Here is a 21494-nt window from a genome sequence, read left to right on the forward strand (position 1 = left end):
TTGGATGACAAAACAAAAGGCAAGATGAGCGTACGCTGCAGACACGCAGTTTTAGGTCATGGATTTTCTTCAAGTTGAAACCCCCCCTCTCTCGGAACAAGCTTCAGCGACATGTTATCAAAACAGAAAAAAAATAGTTCTACCAGGCGAAAATAAAAAAAAGTGCGAAAAGGCCCTGCAGTATGTTTAAATAAATAAATAAAATAAACCAACATACCTTATTGACAACTTTGCCTACGGAAACCCAGGGATGAAATAGGAGGCTGCAACAGCTGAAACCATGAATTAAACGCAGCCTTCGGTCCTGCGCGTTCTCACAGCACAGCGAACGCTCAGACATACGCGTTACACCCTCGTAACGATCCTGGGAGTTTTATTTTCTTGTGACTAAGTGTGGGGATAAGACTGCTTGAAGCTAGGCGGGAGGGGGGACGTCTTGAAGCAGGTGAGGTGGCGCGCTGCATCCATGGTGCGGCAGACCGCGCATGCGGCACAGTCCGGCGTGGGAGTCGAGATCAAGGCACGATTAATCCGGTGCGGGAGAGTCAATATAGCCACGCGAACACTGCACAAACTACACCGCTGCGACAGGATGGCTGGGCGGTGGCGAAGTAGGTAGAGCAGGCTAATCCATATGGGCACTCGCAGAAAGAGTGGTGGGTCTCCGAAGGTCCTTCCCGCCTATGACCGTAGTTGAGGGCCACGCTTCCACCACCAACGCGCTGCAGTCGTCGGAGGCGCTGAGGAATCCAGGTGCGTATGAGGAGTCGCCTATTGCCACGAACTTCGGCGCCGCCAATGCCGCCTCGAACAGCGGCATCAGTAGGGCCGTGAAGCTGCGCAAAGGACTTGCGATGCGCCGCCGCTGCATCAGTTCCAAAAGGAATGGTATGGGCACGCCGAGATGCGCGGGAAAACTGCCGTGAATCCGTAGCTACGAAGTCCACGACAGCCCAGTTGGCGTAGTGATAAGAGCAAGAACTGCCGTGCGCTGGGGCTTGTGCTCGAACGGCTGAGGCAGCGCGAATAACAGCGCGCAAAATGGCTTCCGTCCAGCGAGGAAGCCGGGCGAGCGACGGGAGGCCATTACTGCACTTCTGCTAGACAGCGGCGCATTTAAGAGCGCCGATAGCCGGAGATGCCTGGAGGGTCCACCACACAATGTTGCAGTAGGACGGCAGCAGGGGAAACGCTAGAAGACGGGAAAGTTGGTGACCGCCGCTTACGGCGGCGCGATGAAAATGGAGACCGCCGTCACCTGCCTGCAGCATGGAGCCGACGGCCCACGTGCAAGAAACGCATGCGCCGAGAGAGATGCGTGGCTAACTGCTTCCTTGGGCTGTTCGAATGAAACTGCCGTTTCATCTCTCAAAACGACGGGTACAAGAGCAAAACCTCCTCTCGCCGCAGCTTGTGGCGCGAGGGAGAGAGAAAAGAACGCGAGCAGTCGATTTTTGTTTCTTGTTGAAAATCATTGGTCCCGAAACGGTATGCCCAGTTACCTTTCTGGGACCAAAATCCATTAACTCGCTTTTGTTGCTGCTTAAAACTCCAGAAAAAACGTTTCTAGACCTTTAGTGGGAGCACTGCCTTTTTGCTTGTGTTTGTATGTCTTGCCTCTATGGTCTGGAAACGTTTGAGAAACGTTGTACTGGGACTGGGACATTCCATCCTTTTTGGGCGCTCATGGGGAGGTCTTGTGATTGTTGGGCTTGCTCCACATGAGTCGCCGCTTTGCCCTCCGTGTCGCAGCGCAGAGGTTTTTCAGCTTGAGGTCTGACACTGGGGAAAGATGCAGGTAAGTTAAGCGACACAGTGGCAACGTCGTGACTTCTTTTCATGTCGGCGATGATGTCGTCAGAAAGCGACTTAAGCTGTTCCCTGTACTGATTCCAATTAGTCACTCAACCTTCTCTAAACCCTTATGTTCTGACACCAGTAAACTCAATAAAAATTGGGAAGGGATCACTGTTCGTTCTATCAGGAAACGTTTACCATGACGGCATGCAAGGCATTGGAAGCAGTTACCGCGCATTTAATTTACTGATAACCAGTAGTTCATTCTAGGCCCCGTGCAGCCACGCTGTGTCATCGCCTTAAAAGCTTCGGCGCTGAACTCTTCACCACCACGTAATCCGAGGTATGAGTAGACTGGGTACCGCGGGACACGTTCATATGGCAACGAGGCTGCCCACGCGTGCTCGAGCGAGCAGGAAGACATCCGCTCCGTCCCGGACGTGCGTACGTCTCAGTCCCTTTGACGTCATCGGATGCCGACTCCATTGAACGGAAGAGTTAAGTTTTTCGTAAGCGTCGTCGAATGGCCGGATTGATCTTGTCGGATGCTCGTCGCGAGCGAAGAATAACGATGGCACGTTGGTTGATGACCGTATATATACACAGCGGTTAGCAGTATACCAAGAGCACTTCGCGTCTTCGTCCGCTCGTCCGGCGACACGTTGCCGTTTGCGGCAGCAGCTCGAACTTCTTGACAAACAATACTGATTTATTAAAGACGAGACCAAAATAAAAGCAATAAGAGAAAAAGGCGATTTAAAAGAAAGGCTGTTTAAAAGCGGCCGAGTCTGCGACTCGGCGCGCTCCTCCTAGGTGCTCTTTTTTTTGGAGCTGGTTTTAAACCCTTCGATAACTGGGCGGAGCTTTACTAAATCTGCTCTCGTCCAATTTCGACCAATAACTGCGCAATGGCACCACACATACAAGTGGGCGGAGCCCAGGGCTCGCCAGAGCCCGACTCAGCGGGCCCCGCACTTCCTGGAACATGCAGGGCGCGCGGTTTCGCATATGCATCTCGCTACACCTGCTACCCATCGAGGCTCCCCCGCATCGGCTTTACTGTCACTGCTGCCAGTAAACAGAACCTCACCGCTTGGCTGGACAGCCGGTTGGTTTGAGAACTCGCCGACCTTCCTGACCACCCCACCCCACTTGAGAACTCATCCCTTATCAAAGGAAAAAGGTCGTCGGCCCTTTGACACCCTGGCAAGGCCGTTCGCAGTCTCACTTCCCATTTCCCACGGCCTTGGACAGCATCCGAAGCTCTCGACGCCCCTCTAGACTTCCCACGGACACGGCAGTTACCGGCGAAAGGAGTCACCGGCGCCGTAGGCTTCTAGCTTAGCAGAAAAGCTGCAGCCTGCCAGACGGACCGACACCGACTTCGCGAATGTACCCCACTAAACCCTGCACATATACCCATACCACTGCCGACATTCTTGCTAAGTGGAGAAACCACACTGCCAATAGAGGGGGACTGCCTGATACGCATCATGATGCCTCGCATTTACCACAAGTGCCCTGTTCTATATGCGACTCAGGCGCGAGCCCGACCATCTATCACCTTTTAATGGAATGTGTCGGACTAAACGAATCCGCTTCCACCACATTACTGCGAATATTCGAATACAGGATTATACCCCGAAACTCTGCTGGCGCCAAAGATATGCTCCTGTCTTTATGGGCCTTTGTGCGCGCTACCGGCGTCAACCGCCCCATGTGGCCACTCTCACAACTTCTTCTCCCAATGGCTAGGCCACCGAGCCATTGATACTGAAAACAAAGGGTTTTAATCATTCAATTCATTCTTCGAGGTGCACTGGCGGCTTGCGCACTCTGTACTCCAGCCTTTTCGACAATCGGTTTTAAGAATAGGAAAGGGCGCAGTAACTATATCTCATTTCTCGGTGGTCACCTCAACCGCGCCCTGAAGGAATAATGGAGGGAGCGAGAGAAGAAAGAAAGAAGTGCCGTAGCGGAGGGCTCCGGAACAATTTTGACCACTTTGGGATCTTTAGTTTCACTGGAAAAGTGACTCTAGGGATATTCAATTAGCGTGCTCTGACACCGCGCAGCAGGCGGGCGCCTGTCACGTTTCCCCTCCATCGAAACGTGGCCGCGCGGCACGTGGCCGAATTCTAAAGCCAGGAAATGATTGCCAAGGAATAGCCGGCCAGCTACGGTCGTTTCGCGCTGTGCCTGCGCGCAATGAGGGGACTCATTATGCGACGGCCGGAAGTCATGCAAGCGATAGACCCTCTCCACGAGGAGGAACGGCCGCGTGAGTAGGTCACTGGCTGTACTGATGACAAAACGGAGCGCCGCAGAGGCGGCTACCGGCCTGCAGGGTGTTCTAGGCCAACTCTATAGAAACCTCGGCTACACTCGCGTAAAGGATTTACGGTGAAGTGCGCTATACGATCGCCAAATCAGCCGCGCGGAACAGGCAGCGGTGGCCACAGGAATGCAGTACGTCGAGCAGCTATATATCTTTGCGCACTGCCCATTCTTCAGCCCACTCAAAGGACTGCTCGCTGCTTAGCCACTAATAACGAAAAGAGAGCACCGGCGCTGTATTTAGCTTGACGCTTTCTGACACTTGATGCCGAGGATGCATGGTGTGGTGTGCGCTGCTTTCGAACGTTGCGATCTTGCTTCTATGAACGTAATCGTTGCTGGAAAACGTTGAATGTAAAACCACAAACACTCGAACGTTGAGCCAGGAAACCTTCTGCCCGATAGCATATATGATGAAGTGGCGTTTTCATAATTGGCGCTACTAATTGGCACATACTCCCAGCCCGGATTACTTTGTATTTTTCATCGCACAGATGTTGGCTTTTAATTAGGCACCGCGGAGCACATTCAGACGCCTGCCGCTCTTTCTTTGCTCTCGATTAGAGAGAATTCAGCTGTGATGAATTTGTTTTGCTTGTGTCTGTCCGGCGGTAATGTGTAACGTATGCTGGTCTTAGAAACCTAATTACCGCCAGTCTCTCCGATCAGTTTCTACGAATCGTGATGAGTCACGATTGAAATCGGAATAATATGACATTTCGTATTGGGAAATGACTGAATCAAATAAGTCCGTGATTGACATGTGCAACGAAACTCCATGCTTCTGTTTACCGCAGCTCTGCTTAACGAGACTATAAAACACGACAGGCATTGATTTATTGGCTGCCCTTCCAGCCGTTAAGCTACAAGTGTTCTCAATGATATTTCACATTTTGCCATGGCTTCCGCTTACGTCGGGCTGGTCACAAGTTCCCAGGCCACAGGGTCTGCTTTTCATTAGTATACCCTGGCACTTAAGATGTCAATAAAGCTATAAAGGTTCTCAGAGGCTAGAATGATACTTTTTCTGCACTGTCCGGATATTTTGAGCTTTGGGGATGTCGTAACCGCCCGACTATACTGCTCAAAAGCATGCCCTTCGGCCTGGAAACTTTTGACCGACCCTGTACGTGAATCTTCCATGCGACAAAGTGTCATAAATGTGCCGCGCGGTCGTAAATGTCAGCTCACTTGCAGTTCGTATTAAAGTTCCTGGCACTTGGATTGCATGTCTGTCCGCATGGGCTAAATAGTGTACTTTACGTACTGCACTGAATAAACTGACAGGTTATATTTAGCTGGCACTTGTTGCGATTAAGTTGAATGAGAAAGCTTGCAGTCATCGCGTGCTGCCGTCCGAAATGTGCCGGAAAAGAAGCTGACAAATTTCACGCAGTGGTTACGGCAATGCAACGCGAAATTAATCGACAGCTGATGCACAACTGGAATGGGAAGTCGGCAGTCGGAAAAAGCTCTCGCGCCGTCGAGTTGCAAGAAGACTACAATACCATGGGATCAATTTGGCACCACAGGTCACACTCAAAGCGATTGTACCCTAACGGGTTCTGTCCCGCAACAAGTGCTTGCGAAACGCCTTCGTTGCTGCTTTGGTTTCCGCTCACGTCGCAGCGGCTCGTGCGGCATTCACTGTAGGGCCTTGATATCAGCGTCTATTTGGCTCGCGCTCCAGGCTGCACGAAGTGCGAAGCCTTGACGGGCTTGCCGCTTTCTTGTTCGCTCTTAAGCACGTTGTAATGCTTGTCCAGCAAGACTGTTATCGTCGGCGGCCACCGGGCGCCGAGCAAAGGCCTGTTGCAGGAGCCGGGAGAGAGGCAAACAGGTTCGCGCTCGCCGTCGTTTGGCCATCGGGCAACACTTTCCTCTCCCTTGCTCTCCCCTCGTGTTCCTCTTGCCGGTGGCTATCGAACTCGTCCCATAGAGTAACATAAAAGTAAAGAGCGGACACTCGGGCCCTTTCGCGGCCGAGTTCGGCGCTTCCCTTTTCTGCCAGATAGAACTGAACGTGCAAATAAAAAAAAAGAAAGTATGGTCTTGGCATGTCTTGGCTTCCTTCTGAGGAGTGACTGATACGCTCATTGTCACCCTGACAGAATGCACGTAGTAGGTTCACTGCCGCTTGCCAAGCGCACGCGATGCGTGGCATAACGCCTTTGCGGCATAGAGTAACACATAAGTAAAGAGCGGACACTCGGGCCCTTTCCCGGCCGAGTTCGGCGCTTCCCCGTTTCCGCCAGATGGCTCTGAACGTGCAAATAAAAAGAAAAGAAAAAGAGTATGGTCTTGGCATGTCTTGGCTTCCTTCTGCGGAGTGACTGATGCGCTCATTGTCACCCTGACAGAATGCACGTAGTAGGTTCACTGCCGCTTGCCAAGCGCACGCGATGCGTGGCTAACGCCTTTGCGGCTTGTGGGTGACGTGTTCGCCGCGGCGTCCAGGCAAACGATCAAAGCCAAACGCTTTTGACGAGCGTTGCACGTCGAAACCTGGATAATCGTTGCGTGCTCCGTAATCGTCACGCTGGTGGCCGGCTGCTCAGCTGGGAAATGTGGCACCGCCTCCTCCGCGAGAGTGGAGAACGCACAAGACGCAATGCAAGTAGAGCCTCCAAGATTCCTGTTATAGGCTATCATCTCTGAGGCCAGTGCGTTTCCCCGGGTCCGCTAGGTGCGCTGTGCACAAAAGTCGGCCGCTGGGGCCTACGGGAGTGTCCGCTCTTTACTTCTATATTACTCTATGCTCGTCCTTTAAGGGCCATACTGCTTTGCTGCCCGCACGGTTTGCTGCGGCGCACGGAATCATAAGGAGCTAGACTATAGTAAGTTGTAGTTTGCGCCATGTACAGGGCTTCAAAATTGCACTTTACTGGATTATTCCTGGTCATCGCTTGTAGCTGATAAGGAGACAGCTAATCACGGCGCATCAATTCGGGAACACTAGGTAACGAACACGTGTCGCTCCGGCACCTAATGCTGCAGGTACGGACAGAACTGAGGATGCAACATCAGGATGAGTGGCAGAAGCATAAAAAAAGTACACACTATCAAACGACACATAGGCACACGCAAACAACAAAATCCAGACTGAAGATATATAGATCTGCGCAACGAACAAAACGCACCTTATTAATGACATGATTGGTTTGGTTTTATATAGTTTAACGTCCCAAAGCGACTCAGGTTGAGGTAGGTACGCCGTTGTAGAGGGCTCTGGATAATTTCGAACACTTTTTAGCCTGGACCGAGATCACACAGTACACGGGCCTGTAGCATTTCGTCTACATAGAAATGCGACCGCCGCGGCTGGGAGCGAACCCGCTTCTTTCGGGTCAGCAGTCGAGCGCCATAACCGCTTTGCTCCCGCGGCAGCTTCTTAATGGCATGAGAGATCCAGTGCTCCAAGAGTGGAGACAGTCGTCCTGTGCTACACGTCCGGCTAAAGTGCCCCTAAACGTACAGGAACCACAGTCCAGCACAACATATATTCTGTTAAGTGATCATGCATCCATTGTTTAGTATTTGACCAACACAGTTTAGCATTCACTTTTTTATTTTTTCTCTGCGGCAAACTTTTGAACGAGCATCTATTACCACCAGAAGTCATTTTTCCATGTACATTTTAACAAGCACCTATTACCACCAATAATAATTTTTTCATCCACATGTAACATGCCATCACGTATCATTACGCATTAATCTGCTCCTGAGCAAGGACATGACTGAGCTCTGGATATGGACCGCAGCGACGGCCTAGTGGTAGGTGCGGGGTTTGATCTCCAGCTCCGCCGGTATCCGCCGGTTTTCAATGAATGCAAGCTTTCCCATGGCCTGGCTCTTGGCTATCTGGGGTGTAATGCTTGAAAAATGTGTAGACAAAAAAAAAATGGCAGGCGATTACGATAGTCGGCAATGGGAAATTCGAGCGCAGCTCTTCATGTATTTTCACGCCACCTGCCCCGGCTGGCAGGTAACGTGTTACGTTGCTAACCATCCTCCGGGATCTTCTGCGTGGCAGCCACCTTCCGGTTGTCCATTCCTCCGCTCCCGCCTGTGGAAGGGGGCGTTTCGCTCTGCTACTACCTGCCAACACGGCACCTGTCACACGCGTACACACGCAGGCGGCGTGTGTACGCGTGTGACAGGTGCCGTGCTGGAGAGCGGTGGAATGGACAACCGGCAGGTGGCTGCCGTGGGAAGATCCCCTCTGTCGATTCTCTGTCAACATTCGCGGCCTCACCTCTCCCCATGGAGTCGCCGCAGAGCACACTACCCCATTCTAGTCCACTTTACCTTGGGTCGGGTAACGGCCGCACCGCGCCCAGCTCCAACCTTCAGACGGCAAGCCGAACTTGGGCCGGGAAAAAAATATTATGTCTCTCTCTCTCCCGTGACATTGGATGCCGACATCACTTTGCCACTGTAACAGGCCGCTGTACACGATTCCAGTGGATTAGAGCACACTGTGACAGTTTGAGTAACGAAAGGGCAGAAGAAGCGGCTTGAAATGGTCTCCAGATCGGAAACTTTAAGATCATTTTATTTACAGAATCTGATGCGTCCCTAATGGCGAGGAAGTACAGTTATGAAGAAACGTTTCGGCTCTGTAACTTGCCACCTCATAATTATGAATTTCTTCATTCTATAGACCCATACCTAAATCTATAGGCTTCTGCATAGGCTTCTTCGTCGCCTGGAACATGTCTCACCGTCTCTGACTGAACGCTGAATTCACAAGCATGACGCTTAGGTCAAGCGAACAGTCCTCTTTGTGATAGGTGTGTAAGCTTAAACATGCAGCATATGTTGTTAGAATGCTCAGCTCATGCCGGCGAGCTAGCATACTACGAGTACAAGACGGAGGCCCTGAAACAAGTGCCGCTATCGATGAGCTGCGTTTTATGTACCATACCCTGCTTTTCGCTGCAGTACCAATCAATGAACTCTTTATTCGCGTATCTGGAGGACACTGCAATAAATGCCATCTGTGAAACAAACTTGTATCCCCCCTTGCTATGTATTCACCGTCCACTGAACTTTGCCTATATGCAGGGCATTGAACTTCTCCGCTGACTTTAAAACCTACTTGCATTCACCTTCAATGTGCGTCCACTGCAATTCCGTGATAGCTTGCTTTGTTATATTTGTAACTGTTCTATTTAACTTCGTTCTGCACTCTTCTTTTAGCGCCTTTTCTCTCCCAAACCCTTCCCAGACACGCAGTGGCTTGTCAGCGCTTTTAAAATCGCCGGCTAGATGCTTTCTTTTTCTTTAAAGGCCCCTTTCACCGCGAGATATCCGCACTTTTCTTTTTGTGTGTTCTCAGTGCTGTTGACGTCGGCTCGGACACCCCGCTGCTCGGCGAAAAGGACTTGAACTCTCTATTGGTCTTTAAATTTAATTGCCTCTCTAGTTGACTATTTGGAGAGGTTGTTCACTGCTAGCTGTATTTGACATTCGTATACGTCCAAGTTACAACGCTTTTTCTTCATTTGTATGCTATCAACATACACCAAGTGTGATAGAAAGCGTATTTGCCGTCGAGTTCATCTTAATGAATTTAGTTCAGCTCAAGACATCGCACTACAGAACACCGTTGCCCTGCGTAAGAGTTTTCGGAAGGAGAGAGAGAGAAAGAGAGAGAGAGATAAGTTTAATGATAGGAAGAGCAAAGAGGCCGGCCGGAAAAAATGGATATCTAGCCTGCTACTCTGCACTGGGGAAAGGGAAGGAGAGTTTGCACAAACTTCAGGCATGCGTTCGAGCATGCAGTTTGTGTGTGTGTGTGTGTGTGTGTGTGTGTGTGTGTGTGTGTGTGTGTGTGTGTGTGTGTGTGTGTGTTTTGCGTGATGTTGAGCACGTTTCCACACTCACTAAATGGTTGGCGGTCTTGGAGGACACCGTACCACCACGCTCTATAGTGTTTCTGGTGCTTTATGGCCATGCTTGCACAGTGTGCGGTCGTCATTAGTTGTTACGCGCGGACACGAACGGTTCCGCTTCCAATATCCTCTGAACTTTTGTGCACTGAAGTCATGCAACATCAGCATTGTGACTCCTTGTGTCACACTACTTAATGTTCCTCTGTATAGTTGTAATGACTTATGAGAAAAGTATGCCCCCGAAACAGTCGTGAAAGGATTCCTGCTACACCCTTTCATACGTGCGCTGATTCGTTCAAACACCCTTTTAAGAATGGATGTAATTTTTATATAAAATGTCTGCTGTATGGGTGTTTACGTGTCGACAAATACCCTTTTGGAGGGATGTAAGGATGTGGGACACCACGGTCTAGTCTTAGGGCGCAAAGTGGTTTACACTGCATGCGCTTTATTTTTTCGAGAATTCGGGAGGTAAATGCTGGTCGGTATTTGTTGATGTATAAATCAGGAACAAATCGGGTTTTTCAAAATCCTTTTCTCGGGTTGTTTTTACCAGTCAGAATAATGGTTAGCGCTTGTTTTGTAGCATTGCAGGACATATGACACTTCATTTGTGCATATTGTTTCGATAAACATCTTTCACCGGGAAAATTATTTATTGTTGTTATTTCCTCGCGTACATTACCATCGCAATAAGTCTGCGCTACACACGTCTGCCTCTGTGTGTGCACTGTGAAAGCATTCTTTCGACATTATGGAAGCCGTTTGGAATGCACAAGTGTTTTGGAGCAGGGCCTTGTTGGCACGGGCAGTTCTTGGTGTAATGACGTCACTAAGACATAAGGTCAATACTTGTCTTCTAGTTCCTCCCTTCAACAGGTATTTATGGAAGAGATCGATAGATGAATTGCGCAGTAGTTAACGCACCTTAAAAACCTCTAATTAACAGAGAAAACATTTCTAAAACAGGTTCTAGAAATCATCTAGAAATCACCATTTTCTTGGAGGTGACATTTCAGGTAGAAATCGAGTTTAACTCGATCTTTAGGAAATTGTAATAATCTTGTTGTAAGAATCAGATAAACTGGCGTTTTACCCAAAAACGAAGGGCTTTATCTATGCTTTATTAAAAATATGCGAATGGGCTCAAAATTAAAAATTAATTTCGAAACTGGTCTCTGAGAGAGCGACAGAAGTCCCACTCAGAATAATGCGGTAGGTAGCAGCGAGCTCTCCACAATGCTTGCTGGCGATTGTGTAGCTGAAATCTGCTGCTGCCGCCAGCTTCAGTGCGGCAGACAGGCGCCCGAGCTACGCTGTCACAGCTGTGGGCACTGCGCGCTTGTGACATTTCACTGCTCTGTGAAGAACGCAGGCATACTGGCCTTGAACTAGCGCTCTCTGGAAAGGTAGCTGACAAAATGGCGGCAGTCTTTACAGGACAATGAACTATGTTCGGAGCGCGCAGCTCACCCTAGCGGTCGCAGGGCAGCAGCTGGCGCGCCTGACTGCGGGACTCGCAGCTGGGCGCGGTGGACGCATGTCATGGACAAGTGTCGTCACGTTCTCAAGTTTGGAAACCACATAATCGGCACACAAGTGTTTCATAACCTATCGCATTTTCGCAAGTTCTGCAAATAGAATGAGTCAGTAATCAATACCTCTAGGTATACATGGTGTGGTATGCAGTGTTTAACGTTCCGACGCTGCGCTGCGAGGAGACACCGCAGTAGAAGGCTACGAATCAATTTCGACCAGCTCATCATCATCATCATTAACCTGACTACGCCAACTGCAAGACAAGGACCTCTCCCCTAACCCTCCAATTTACCCTGTCCTTTGCCCAGTTGCGGCCCCCGTATCCCTGTGAAGTTCTTAATCTCATCCGTCCACCTAACTTTCTGCTTCCCCCTGCCACGCTTCCTTTCCCTTAGAATCCACTTTGTTACCGTTAAGAACCATCGGTTATCTTGCCTTCGCATTACATGCCGTGGCCAAGCCCATTTCTTCCTCTTGATTTCGACTAGGATGCCATTAACCCACGTTTGTTCTCTCACCCACTCCGGCCGCTTCCGATCTAGTAATGTTACGCCTATCATTTCTCTTTCCATAGCTCGCTGTGCTGTATTCAATCTAAGCTGAACCCTTCTTGTTAGCATTTTCGAGCCCAATTGGCAGTATTCAACAACGCCAGCGTCACCGCGAGCCAGCTGCCATCGGCAACGACCGAACTTTCGAAGATGGAAATCGCCAATTTTAGTGGAGACTTGGGCACATGGCAAGGGTTTGGGAATCAATTTCAGTCAGCAATGCACAAAAATGGAGCTCTGTTACCCATCTTCAAATTCCAATATCGAAGAAGTTATCTCGCTGGAAAGGCTGCCGCGGCCATCTGAGGGTTAGTAATATAATCAGAACTACGATGTCGCCGTCAATACTGTCACCGAATTTGGTAAAGAAAATGTGTCGTGTGCCGTGTCGTGTGCCGTCCTTGTTTTCCCACAGGTATCCAGCATTTACATTTCTTTGTCGTATCACTCTATCCTAATCCCGCAAGTTGATTCTATAAAATACTTGGATATAATGACCCGGTTTTAGACTGGCGGCCCCATATTAGAAGCATTACGCTTAAAGGTAAGCGTGATCTTTGCCGGTTGGCGAGGATCAGCAACAAAAAATTCTTTATGCGTCGGGACACTCCGATCTTTCTTTATAAGACCTATGTACGGCCAATAGTTGAACTCGGCTCCGTTCTCTTTTCTGGGTGCCCAAGGTGCAAGCTTGAAACCCTATTTGTTTTGAACCGATGTGCTCTGCTCCTTTGCTTAGTTCTGCCTAAAACAGTGGCTAATGCTGTGATGTACTACTTGAAGGCGCGGATACGTGATCTAAATTGACTGCTTGAGCTTCTCACTGTGCGGATGTTTTTAAAGTTTTGGGACCTGTTCTTGGATTAGCTAACCTCATATTTACAATGAACCCAACTCTCTTCTTTGGTACTATTTGGTCTAGGTATAAGCTCCCTCAGGTTGTGTTCACTAATTCTCTGCTGTCGAAAATTTCTATACCAATAAATTCTTTAGTACAAGTTAACCACAGGCGGGTTGATATGGTAGTCTCTTTTGACGACACCCTCCCAAGGAATGCTAAGAATCTGCCTGCCAAGAATCTGCCTGCCAAAGGAGTAACTAGACAAATTTCCTGACCATATTACCGTTTTTACAGACACCTCCCAGCTAAACGAAAAACCAGCAATTGGCATTTATTCAAGGGTTCTTGATTGGAGCTACTCATTTCGGGCCCCTGACTATACCCCTATTTTTGTCGCGGGGTTCCTGGCTATTGAGTTGGCCTTAATGCATATTCCCTGCAGTATCTTTCTGGTTATTATACTTTCAGACAGCCTTTCTGTCTTGACAGCGCTCGAAAACTCGAGGGGTACTCCTAGGAGCCGTTCCCTTCAGTTTTGTTGCGAAAGCAACACTACTGGAGCCCAGCTCGGCTCGTCGCGTATGCTCGTGGCGGTGCGGCTACCAAATGACCTTGAGTCGCCGTTGCCTAGCAACCGCTTCAGCTGCGCTCCAACCCGAGTTACTAACCGAGCTAATCCGGGTAAGCTCGGTTAAGTTCGGTCAAGTTCGGAGTAGCGTCGCGCCAGTTGCGCGAGAAGTTGCCAGGGGAGAGCAACATAGGTCACACAATTCGTACCGACGGCTGGGATAGCAACAGACACATGCTAGTGCAATGGCGCATCGCTCAACCGCTACACCACTGCGTCGCAAGGGGTATGAGGACTCCCAGGGATCCGTGAAAGTAAGGTAGAGAATGACCAGTTCTGCATATCTGGGAATTAACCTATTAACGCTATCGCGTCATACGCTTAAGGCGGAGCCTAATGGCCCCCTCCAGTTGAAGAATGAACACCTGCTTTCGCACGTCTCCTCGGTTTAACTACGTTATTTTATTCCTCCACATGTTATAGAAGGACGCTTTCACTGGGTCCCTGGGCACCGTGGCATTGTTTCTAATGAGAGGGCCGATTTTTTAGAAAAGTCCGCCCTTGGTAGACCTATTGCCCCGTTCGTCCCAAATACTGTATACTTGACTATAGCACGCTTCCAGCGATTTCAGCGTCTTCACTCATTGAGCCATGAGCCTCCTCTCCTTGCTGCAGCGGATTTTCACGACCTGGCATTTCCTTGGAGTGTGCGGATGCATGGCCTTCTTGCGCTGCAGAATACCGCGGCGAAATCTTTATTTACGTCGGTCGGGGTTATCAGTGACCAACCTTTGTGAGTCTTGTGGCGAAATTGAGTCCATAAATCACCTTTTCCTCTTCTGCCGGCGGTTTGCTGCATGCTCTCCGTAGAATTTACTTGGAGATCCCCCTCACTCGACTCGGGTTTCCTGTATCTATTCCGATACTCCTCCCATTCGGGGCAAGAGCCAAGGGATATGCCCTGAAACCAGTGCGCGATTATATTCAGGACTATATAATTGCATCAGGGAGATTCCTATGCTAGAATGAGAATTGATTGCTTTTTTCCGTATTTTTTTGTACAAATTCTACTTTTAAGTCCCAAATTATGCAAATACTCCACTCTTTGTACATGAGTGCGCTTGTATCCGCTATGCACCCTCGCCAATCCCCCGCAATAGGTGTGTGCCATTAAGCCTTTTTCCTGTACCACGGCCGGTCTCAGGACCCTTCATGATGTGATGAGATGCAATGGGGAGTCCAAAGCCTAGAGGCGCTGGGCGTGACAGTGAGCGTTTACGGCCTGTTGTTGCTGACTGTCGTTTACTAAAGATCACCTTTGCCTTGAGTACTACCCGAAGAAGGCTACCATTGCAACCTTTCCCCAAGACGACCTTCAAGATTTCCTCGATTTATTGAGGACGGCAGTGGAGAACAGGAAAAGAGCATAGAGCAGCAGCCGACAGTCGCAAAGGATGCAGGATAAACCAAGGGAGCCAAGTTTAAAAGACAGACACCATCGAGAGCAGCCTTCACTTGAAAGGATAGCAAGTCACAGAGCGCCTTTTGCGGTGCAGAAGATCAGTTCATGGCAGATTGCTTGGCTTCTGTTCCGCTAGACATCAAGAAAGAAATAATGTCCGAAGGAAGAAGGCGCTACAAATGCGCAAAAACGAATCATCGTTCAGCCCAAATCAGAACAGAGAAATGGCTGAAGTGCTGGAAATGCTCTTCCCGGCACACTACAGTTACCTGGGAATTTGGCGCCTCCTTCTTCGAGAAACGATTCCGCACCTTCCCAGACTGCCTTGCAATCATCGTTACAGGCGGCACAGGCTAAAGGGACGCCCGGCGTACTCCTACACCAGCGCACGCCTCAATTGAGTAGTGGGAGAAGCTTCACACTTTTGAGACTACCGACTTAAGGATCAAAGCATGACTGGCGTCATGGATACGAAGCCGGCACAACGACCATAGAATTCGAGTCGAAGCCCTCGAGGTTCCAGTGATATTCGGGGACTTCCTGCCACCACCTGGCACCTCCGTTACCAATCTGGCTGACCTTGTTCCTGACGACCATCAACCGAACACCGGAGCGTATCTCCTGATTGGCTCAGACCACCACTGGGACGTAAGCACCAGAAATATAAAGCGGGTCAGTTGACAAGCTCGTCGACGTGGACACCATCTTTGGATGGGCAGTGCAAGGTAGGGTGCCAAGAACGACAAGGGCGACATGTTTGACGACTACCGGAGTCATGCGCGCGTTGTTGATGGCTATTGAGCAAAACGAGGACGACCTCTCGAGGCAGCTGAGGTATATTGGGAATTGGAGCACTTTGGAATAGTCGATCAACAAGCCAAAGAAAAAGAGGACACATACTTCAAGAATTCAAAGAACGCCACCTACAAAAACGGCCGATATCAGGTCGCCCTGCTCTGGAAGGAGAATGCCTCAGATTTAGCGGATAGCAAGGTCACAGCTGTTCAGAGGCTTCGGTAGTTAACGAACAAGCTAGTGCGAAACGATTGCGTCATGCAGTCTTACGACCACGCCCCGCAAGATTACGTGGTTGCCGGGCACGCCGAGGAATTCGACTTGACGGAAGAGTCCCCAATGGGACTTGTTTACTACACGCCTCTTCGAAGCTTTGTCAGACCGACCAGCCAAGCAGTTAATCTGAGAGTTGTTTTCGACGCCTTCTTTAGCTCACCAGGTCAACTTTCGCTAAATGGTGTTCCTTTGGACGGACTCAGTGTGAATCCAAACCTCTTAGACATAGTAATCAGATTTCAGGATCGCATCATTCCAATCATGTCGAAATATGAAAAGGCATTCCTCCAGGTGCAGCTATTGAGAATGACCGCGACGTTCGTTGCTCTGCGTGGAACGAGCGAGCACCCAGGCAGTCAGAACCGCTACCTCATCAAGGAGTATGGACTGTACCTTTTGAGTCAATATCAGGCCTATTTCTGCTCGCTGCAACACTGACATAGCATACAGGAAGAGTGCAAGAGACAAATATCCTAGCACATCAAAGATACTAGAAAATGATCTATCCCTCCCTCGACAATTATCATCAGACACTTTGGAGGCGGCTCCAAACACGCACCTTGCCCTCCCCCACGCCCTCCCCTTATATACGCTCGCGATATCACCCAGTCCACACGAACCCTTCCTGTACCCTCTGCCACCACCCCAAAGCCACTCTCGACCATATCCTTTTCTTCTGCCCGGCGGATCCTCCCCCGCGGGGCCTGGAGCACCTTACCACTTGGGAGGCTTGGGAGACCCTGCTGCGCTCTGAGGGCCCGGCCAAGCAAACCATCGCCACATGCCGGGCTGCCAGCGTCATGAGCCTCCGGGATATGAACGTTTGAGTGCAGTGGGGCCGTGCGGGGGCCCAAGGACCGACGTGTCCAAAACTCCCTTGTTCCAAATAAAGTTGTCATCATCATCATCATCATTACTATGAAGAAGCTGCGTAGATTTCGACAGCCTCCGCTCTTTTCTCAGAGCCTCGCTTCGGCGAGCGCGGCTTCGGCCGCTTATCTGTTTTTTCAGCAGCGTCCGCTCCGGCGGACGCAGTTGTTGCTGCGACGCGCGTCTTTTCTTTCCTTTTTCTCTTTCCTCATATCTTTCAACACTCTTCTATCTGCACGTGGCAGCGGTGGTGGCTCGGCTGGAGCCAGTAGGCAGGCCCGTGCAATTTCCTTTTCATCCTTCTCTCAGTCACAACAACAACAACAACAACTTTTCTGAGAGGTCGAGGCGGTTATAAATTTCCGTCCTCTCTGATACGTGAACTCGGATGCGAAAGAGCCAGCGCCCCTAAAGGCTTTTTCACATGCAAGCGAATGAGCGGCGCGGCGCAGCGGAAAATTTCCAGTTTGTTGGAACCTCGTCGCTCAGGCCGCTCGAGCCACCGCGACAACTCGAAATAGTTTTTTGCGCTGCGGCGGCAGAGATCGCGAGTGTTTTCACTTGCACTCACTTGAAACAGGCTTAACACCAGCTCACTTCCTTGTTTACTGCCTGCTCACAAGCTTTGCCACCTACCGGTGCAACCACATAACTTCAGTTGGGTCAACGCGCTGGATATTGCAGGGAAAGGAGGCATAGTGCTCCTCTGTGATGAACGGACAGCCTGTTAAATCTGCGCCGATGGAGAGAGAGGCCCCTTCCGTGAATTGCATTCGCAGGCGACTGCTTAGTAAGACACGGTGTCGTGACAAACGGTAGAAAAAAATCTTTAAAAAGTATAAATCACGGTCATGTGACATCTGCATGCGTTGCAATGGAAGACTGTACTCAAATTTAATCGTACTTTATTTTCTCATGATCACCATGCTTGGCATTTTCCGGCTATCAACTTTTTATTCAGAAATGAGAAATAGTAAGTGGTGTAATGTTGCTAAGACCAGAAAGTACTACAAGCTCTTTTTTTTTCTTGAGGAAACAAATTGTTTAGGCATATTTATAAGGTAGCGAGGAAACAGCTGCTGACTAAAAATTCTTCTTTTGAAATGTTCTCCCCATGTAGACGCATGCTCAGAACAACGCATCGTTGGTTGTTTAGGCCATCCTTACCAACCGACAGACAAGCATGATGTGACCGCTGAACCCCAGAATCGAAGCTTGTTGTGAGAGCTGGGTGTTCACACCACATAAACAGCGCAAAAACATTAGGTTTGGTTTATGGAGTTTAACGTCCCAAAGCGACTCAGGCTATGAGGGACGTCGTCGTGGAGGGCTCCGGAAATTTCGACCACCTGGGGTTTTTTAACGTGCACTGACATCGCACAGTACGCGGGTCTCTAGAATTTCGCCTCCATCGAAATTCGACCGCCGCGGCCAGGATCAAACCCGCGTCTTTTGGGTCAGCAGCCGAGCGCCGTAACCATTGAGCTAAAACATTAGGGGACAAGAAAGGGCACACAGAAACACCAGCGCTGACTTCCAATTGTTTCTTTGCTGAGGCAGGAATTATGTACACACAAATGCACGTTGCGTGTCCTATCAGCTTCAAATAAAACGCGAACAAGAGAATTGAAAGGTCAACCGCAAAACTGAAAGTTATTACTCTAGGGAGGCAGAATACTAGAGCGGTTGATATCCGCATCGAAGGCGTAAACACCGCTCCTTTGTAAGTGTTAATAGGTCGCCTGTATTTCCTCGCCAGCCGTTAATACTTTTCGATGTATGTGCGGGCGTTTCAAGTGCTTCGTTCGGGTTTCATTTGAAGCTGATGGTGCGTAAATCGTGCCCCAGCAAAACAAAACCGTTGGAAGTCAGCTCTCATGTTGTTGTGTGATCTTTCTTGTCTCGTCCTGGTTTTGCCTGTTTATGTGGCTGAACCCCAAATCATTTTGGAATTTATACAAAATGCTAAATGAATAACCTTTAAAGGTTTTATTATTATTTTTTGACGCAGCAGTACATCAATGTTTAGTGTTAACTGGAATAATTACTGAGTACCTTATTTACGAGCCCTTTAGACCATATCCGTTTTTCCCCTTGTTTTCCACCTATCGGAGAAAAAAAAGAACCCTAGAAAAAGTTTTTTTGCCCCATAATTCTCTCTTTGTTTTTCCGAAGCCCTCCCGTAGCGTAGCTTCACCGGCATAGCTTAGTGGCGCTGTAAGCACATGTGGGGTCAATCTATAACGTACTGCGTCCCTTAACACACGCTTGTTTTGAGTGTGAGAAGAGCCATGCATGTTCGGGCTGTAATATTTACTACTCTTTCTTTTATCGCTGCTTCTTGAGTCAGTACTATCCTTTTTATATTTTTTTCTTCCTTTTTCTGCTCTCTGTCTGTAGCAGAACAGCCTTGCAGTCACAGGGCAGCTTCTTCATTGAAAGCGGCTTCCCGCGCCACGGCACGGCAGCCAACGTTCATAAAAAGTAAGCATGACGAACAACCTTTGCAAAAAAAAAAAGAAAACTAAAGCAGAAAATATTGCAGAAGTGGGAACAGTCTTGCTTTCTCGAATTCAGTGTATTTATTTGTTCTTTCCTCTTTGCATTTTTTATTAGGCATGCGCGCAGTACTTGTAAGAACGAAAATACGACAGACAAAATCGCTTGTGTCAAAAGAGTAAGGTTTTCGTTAGTCCATCGTTAGACAAAGAACAAAGCGAGAGCAAGACAGAGGTAAAAGAATTACCAAGTGCACAGACGGACGCAAGCGCATGCGTCCGTTTCCTATTTTTCGAGCCCGAGACGGTACCGTCTCTGTCGTATAGTACTTTAGTAATGCATCATATTAAGCAGAGCACAGCACCTGCGCACTATACAGAATTCAGCAGGGTACGAAAAGCAGTATACTGCTTTCTGTGGATTGTGTTGGGAGCACGAGTGTTCCAGATATAGCAATGACGCGGCGAAGTAGGCCGAGGGCGGTTGTTTTGCCACCGCACACGTGTCAAGGATAGCCGCATTTGCGTGCGCTTGAAAGAGGCGGACGTGAGCAGCTGCCGTTCGTGACGTCATTCAAAAAGGAGTTTTAAACGATGTGCTGATTTAGAAATACGCTGCCATTTGAAGGCTCGTTTCTTTTATGCTCGTGCCCAAGACAGAAACTGCCTTTGGACAAAGACCGCCTTCTGTTTTAAGATAACTGTTGGGGTAGTCGGTAAATAATACATATTTTTGCCGAAAACAAAGAATAACTATCCGCCGCGGTAGCCTGGCGGATCTGAGATTCAACTTCCGGGTACAAGTTCGCGGTTCCAATCCCGGCTGCATCGTACGCATTGAGTCGAAATGCAACTATGCCTGTGAAATGAAAATGAAAATTGATTTTGAGGAAAGGAACGGCGCATTAACTGCCGATTTCAGCAGGCACTTCAACACCGCTGTGAGGGAAAGGATAAAGAGATGAAGGAAGAGATTAAGGCGGAAGCCTTGAGAACAAATCCAGGCAGGCATGTATCTATTCGTTATCGCGGTCTAATGACAAAAATACCATATTCACTCAAAACGGAGTTTTTGTAAGCTACAAAAGGAAAAAAAAAAGAAATACAAGTGACGTCACCACTGGCCGTCTTTGCAAAAAACTGCCCGATGACGTGGTTTATGGTTTATTGGGGTTTAACGTCCCAATGCGACTCAGGCTATGGGGGACGCCGTAGTGAAGGGCTCCGGAAAATTCGACCACCTGGGCACGGGACTCTAGCATTTCGCCTCCGTAGAAATGCGACCCCATGGCTGGGCCACGTCTTTCGGGTCAGCAGCCGAGCACCGAAGACGGAGCTTTATAAACCGGAAGGGACGAAAAAATCAAATGCACATATCGGCCATCATCGACTGTTTTCTCAGTCAGACTGCGATGACGCCGAGGCAGTTTTTTTCGCACGAATCCCTCAAGCCAACCTGCACACCGCCATTCGATCACTATCAGTCGGTGATCAGGCAGTCCCTTTCGCTCCTGACGTCACAAGTTGGAATTCAGCAGCCCCAATTAACCCTGTCCTCACCAGCGTCCTCATCAGTGTCCGTATGTCCTTATCGATGTCCTTGTGAAGAAAGGGGGAGCGCTAGTCATGTTACCTGAAAAACTGCAGAAATTGAAAATAGATGCATTGACTCCTTTTTGCTAAAACGCTTGAGCAATTTCGGGCAGAATCCGCAAGGCTAACCCCATAAGTCGTAATCATCATCATCAGCAGCAGTGGCTATGGTGCTCGGCTGCTGTCCCGAAAGACGCGGGTTCGATCCCGGCCGCGGCGGTTGAATTTCTTTGGAGGAGAAATTCGAGGCCCGTGTACTGTGCGATGTCAGTGCACGTTAAAGAACGCCAGGTGGTCGAAATTTCCGGAGCACTCCACTACGGCGTCTCTCATAGCCTTAGTCGCTTTGGGACGTTAAACCCCATAAACCAACCAACCTGACTACTCCCACTGCAGGGAAAAGGCCTCTCCCATGTCTCTCTAATTGACCCTGTCCTTCGCCAGTTGCTGCCACCCTATCCCCGCAGACT

The 21494-nt window shown here is 49.3% G+C and overlaps 1 protein-coding gene across 2 annotated transcripts in view; it reads left to right on the forward strand.

Annotated features, from left to right (window-relative positions):
• Positions 1 to 19352: 19352 nt before the first annotated feature.
• Positions 19353 to 21494, forward strand: part of LOC149362622 (uncharacterized) — a 53243-nt gene continuing 51101 nt past the window's right edge. For both annotated transcript variants that reach the window (XM_089569773.1, XM_089569775.1), the window contains exon 1: positions 19353 to 19417. The gene's annotated coding sequence lies outside the window, so the exon portion shown is untranslated. The remainder of the gene's footprint in view (positions 19418 to 21494) is intronic.

Source organism: Amblyomma mixtum, chromosome 2 (genome assembly GCF_055824585.1).
Source record: "Amblyomma mixtum isolate Tamu chromosome 2, ASM5582458v1, whole genome shotgun sequence".
Classification (NCBI taxonomy): domain Eukaryota; kingdom Metazoa; phylum Arthropoda; class Arachnida; order Ixodida; family Ixodidae; genus Amblyomma; species Amblyomma mixtum.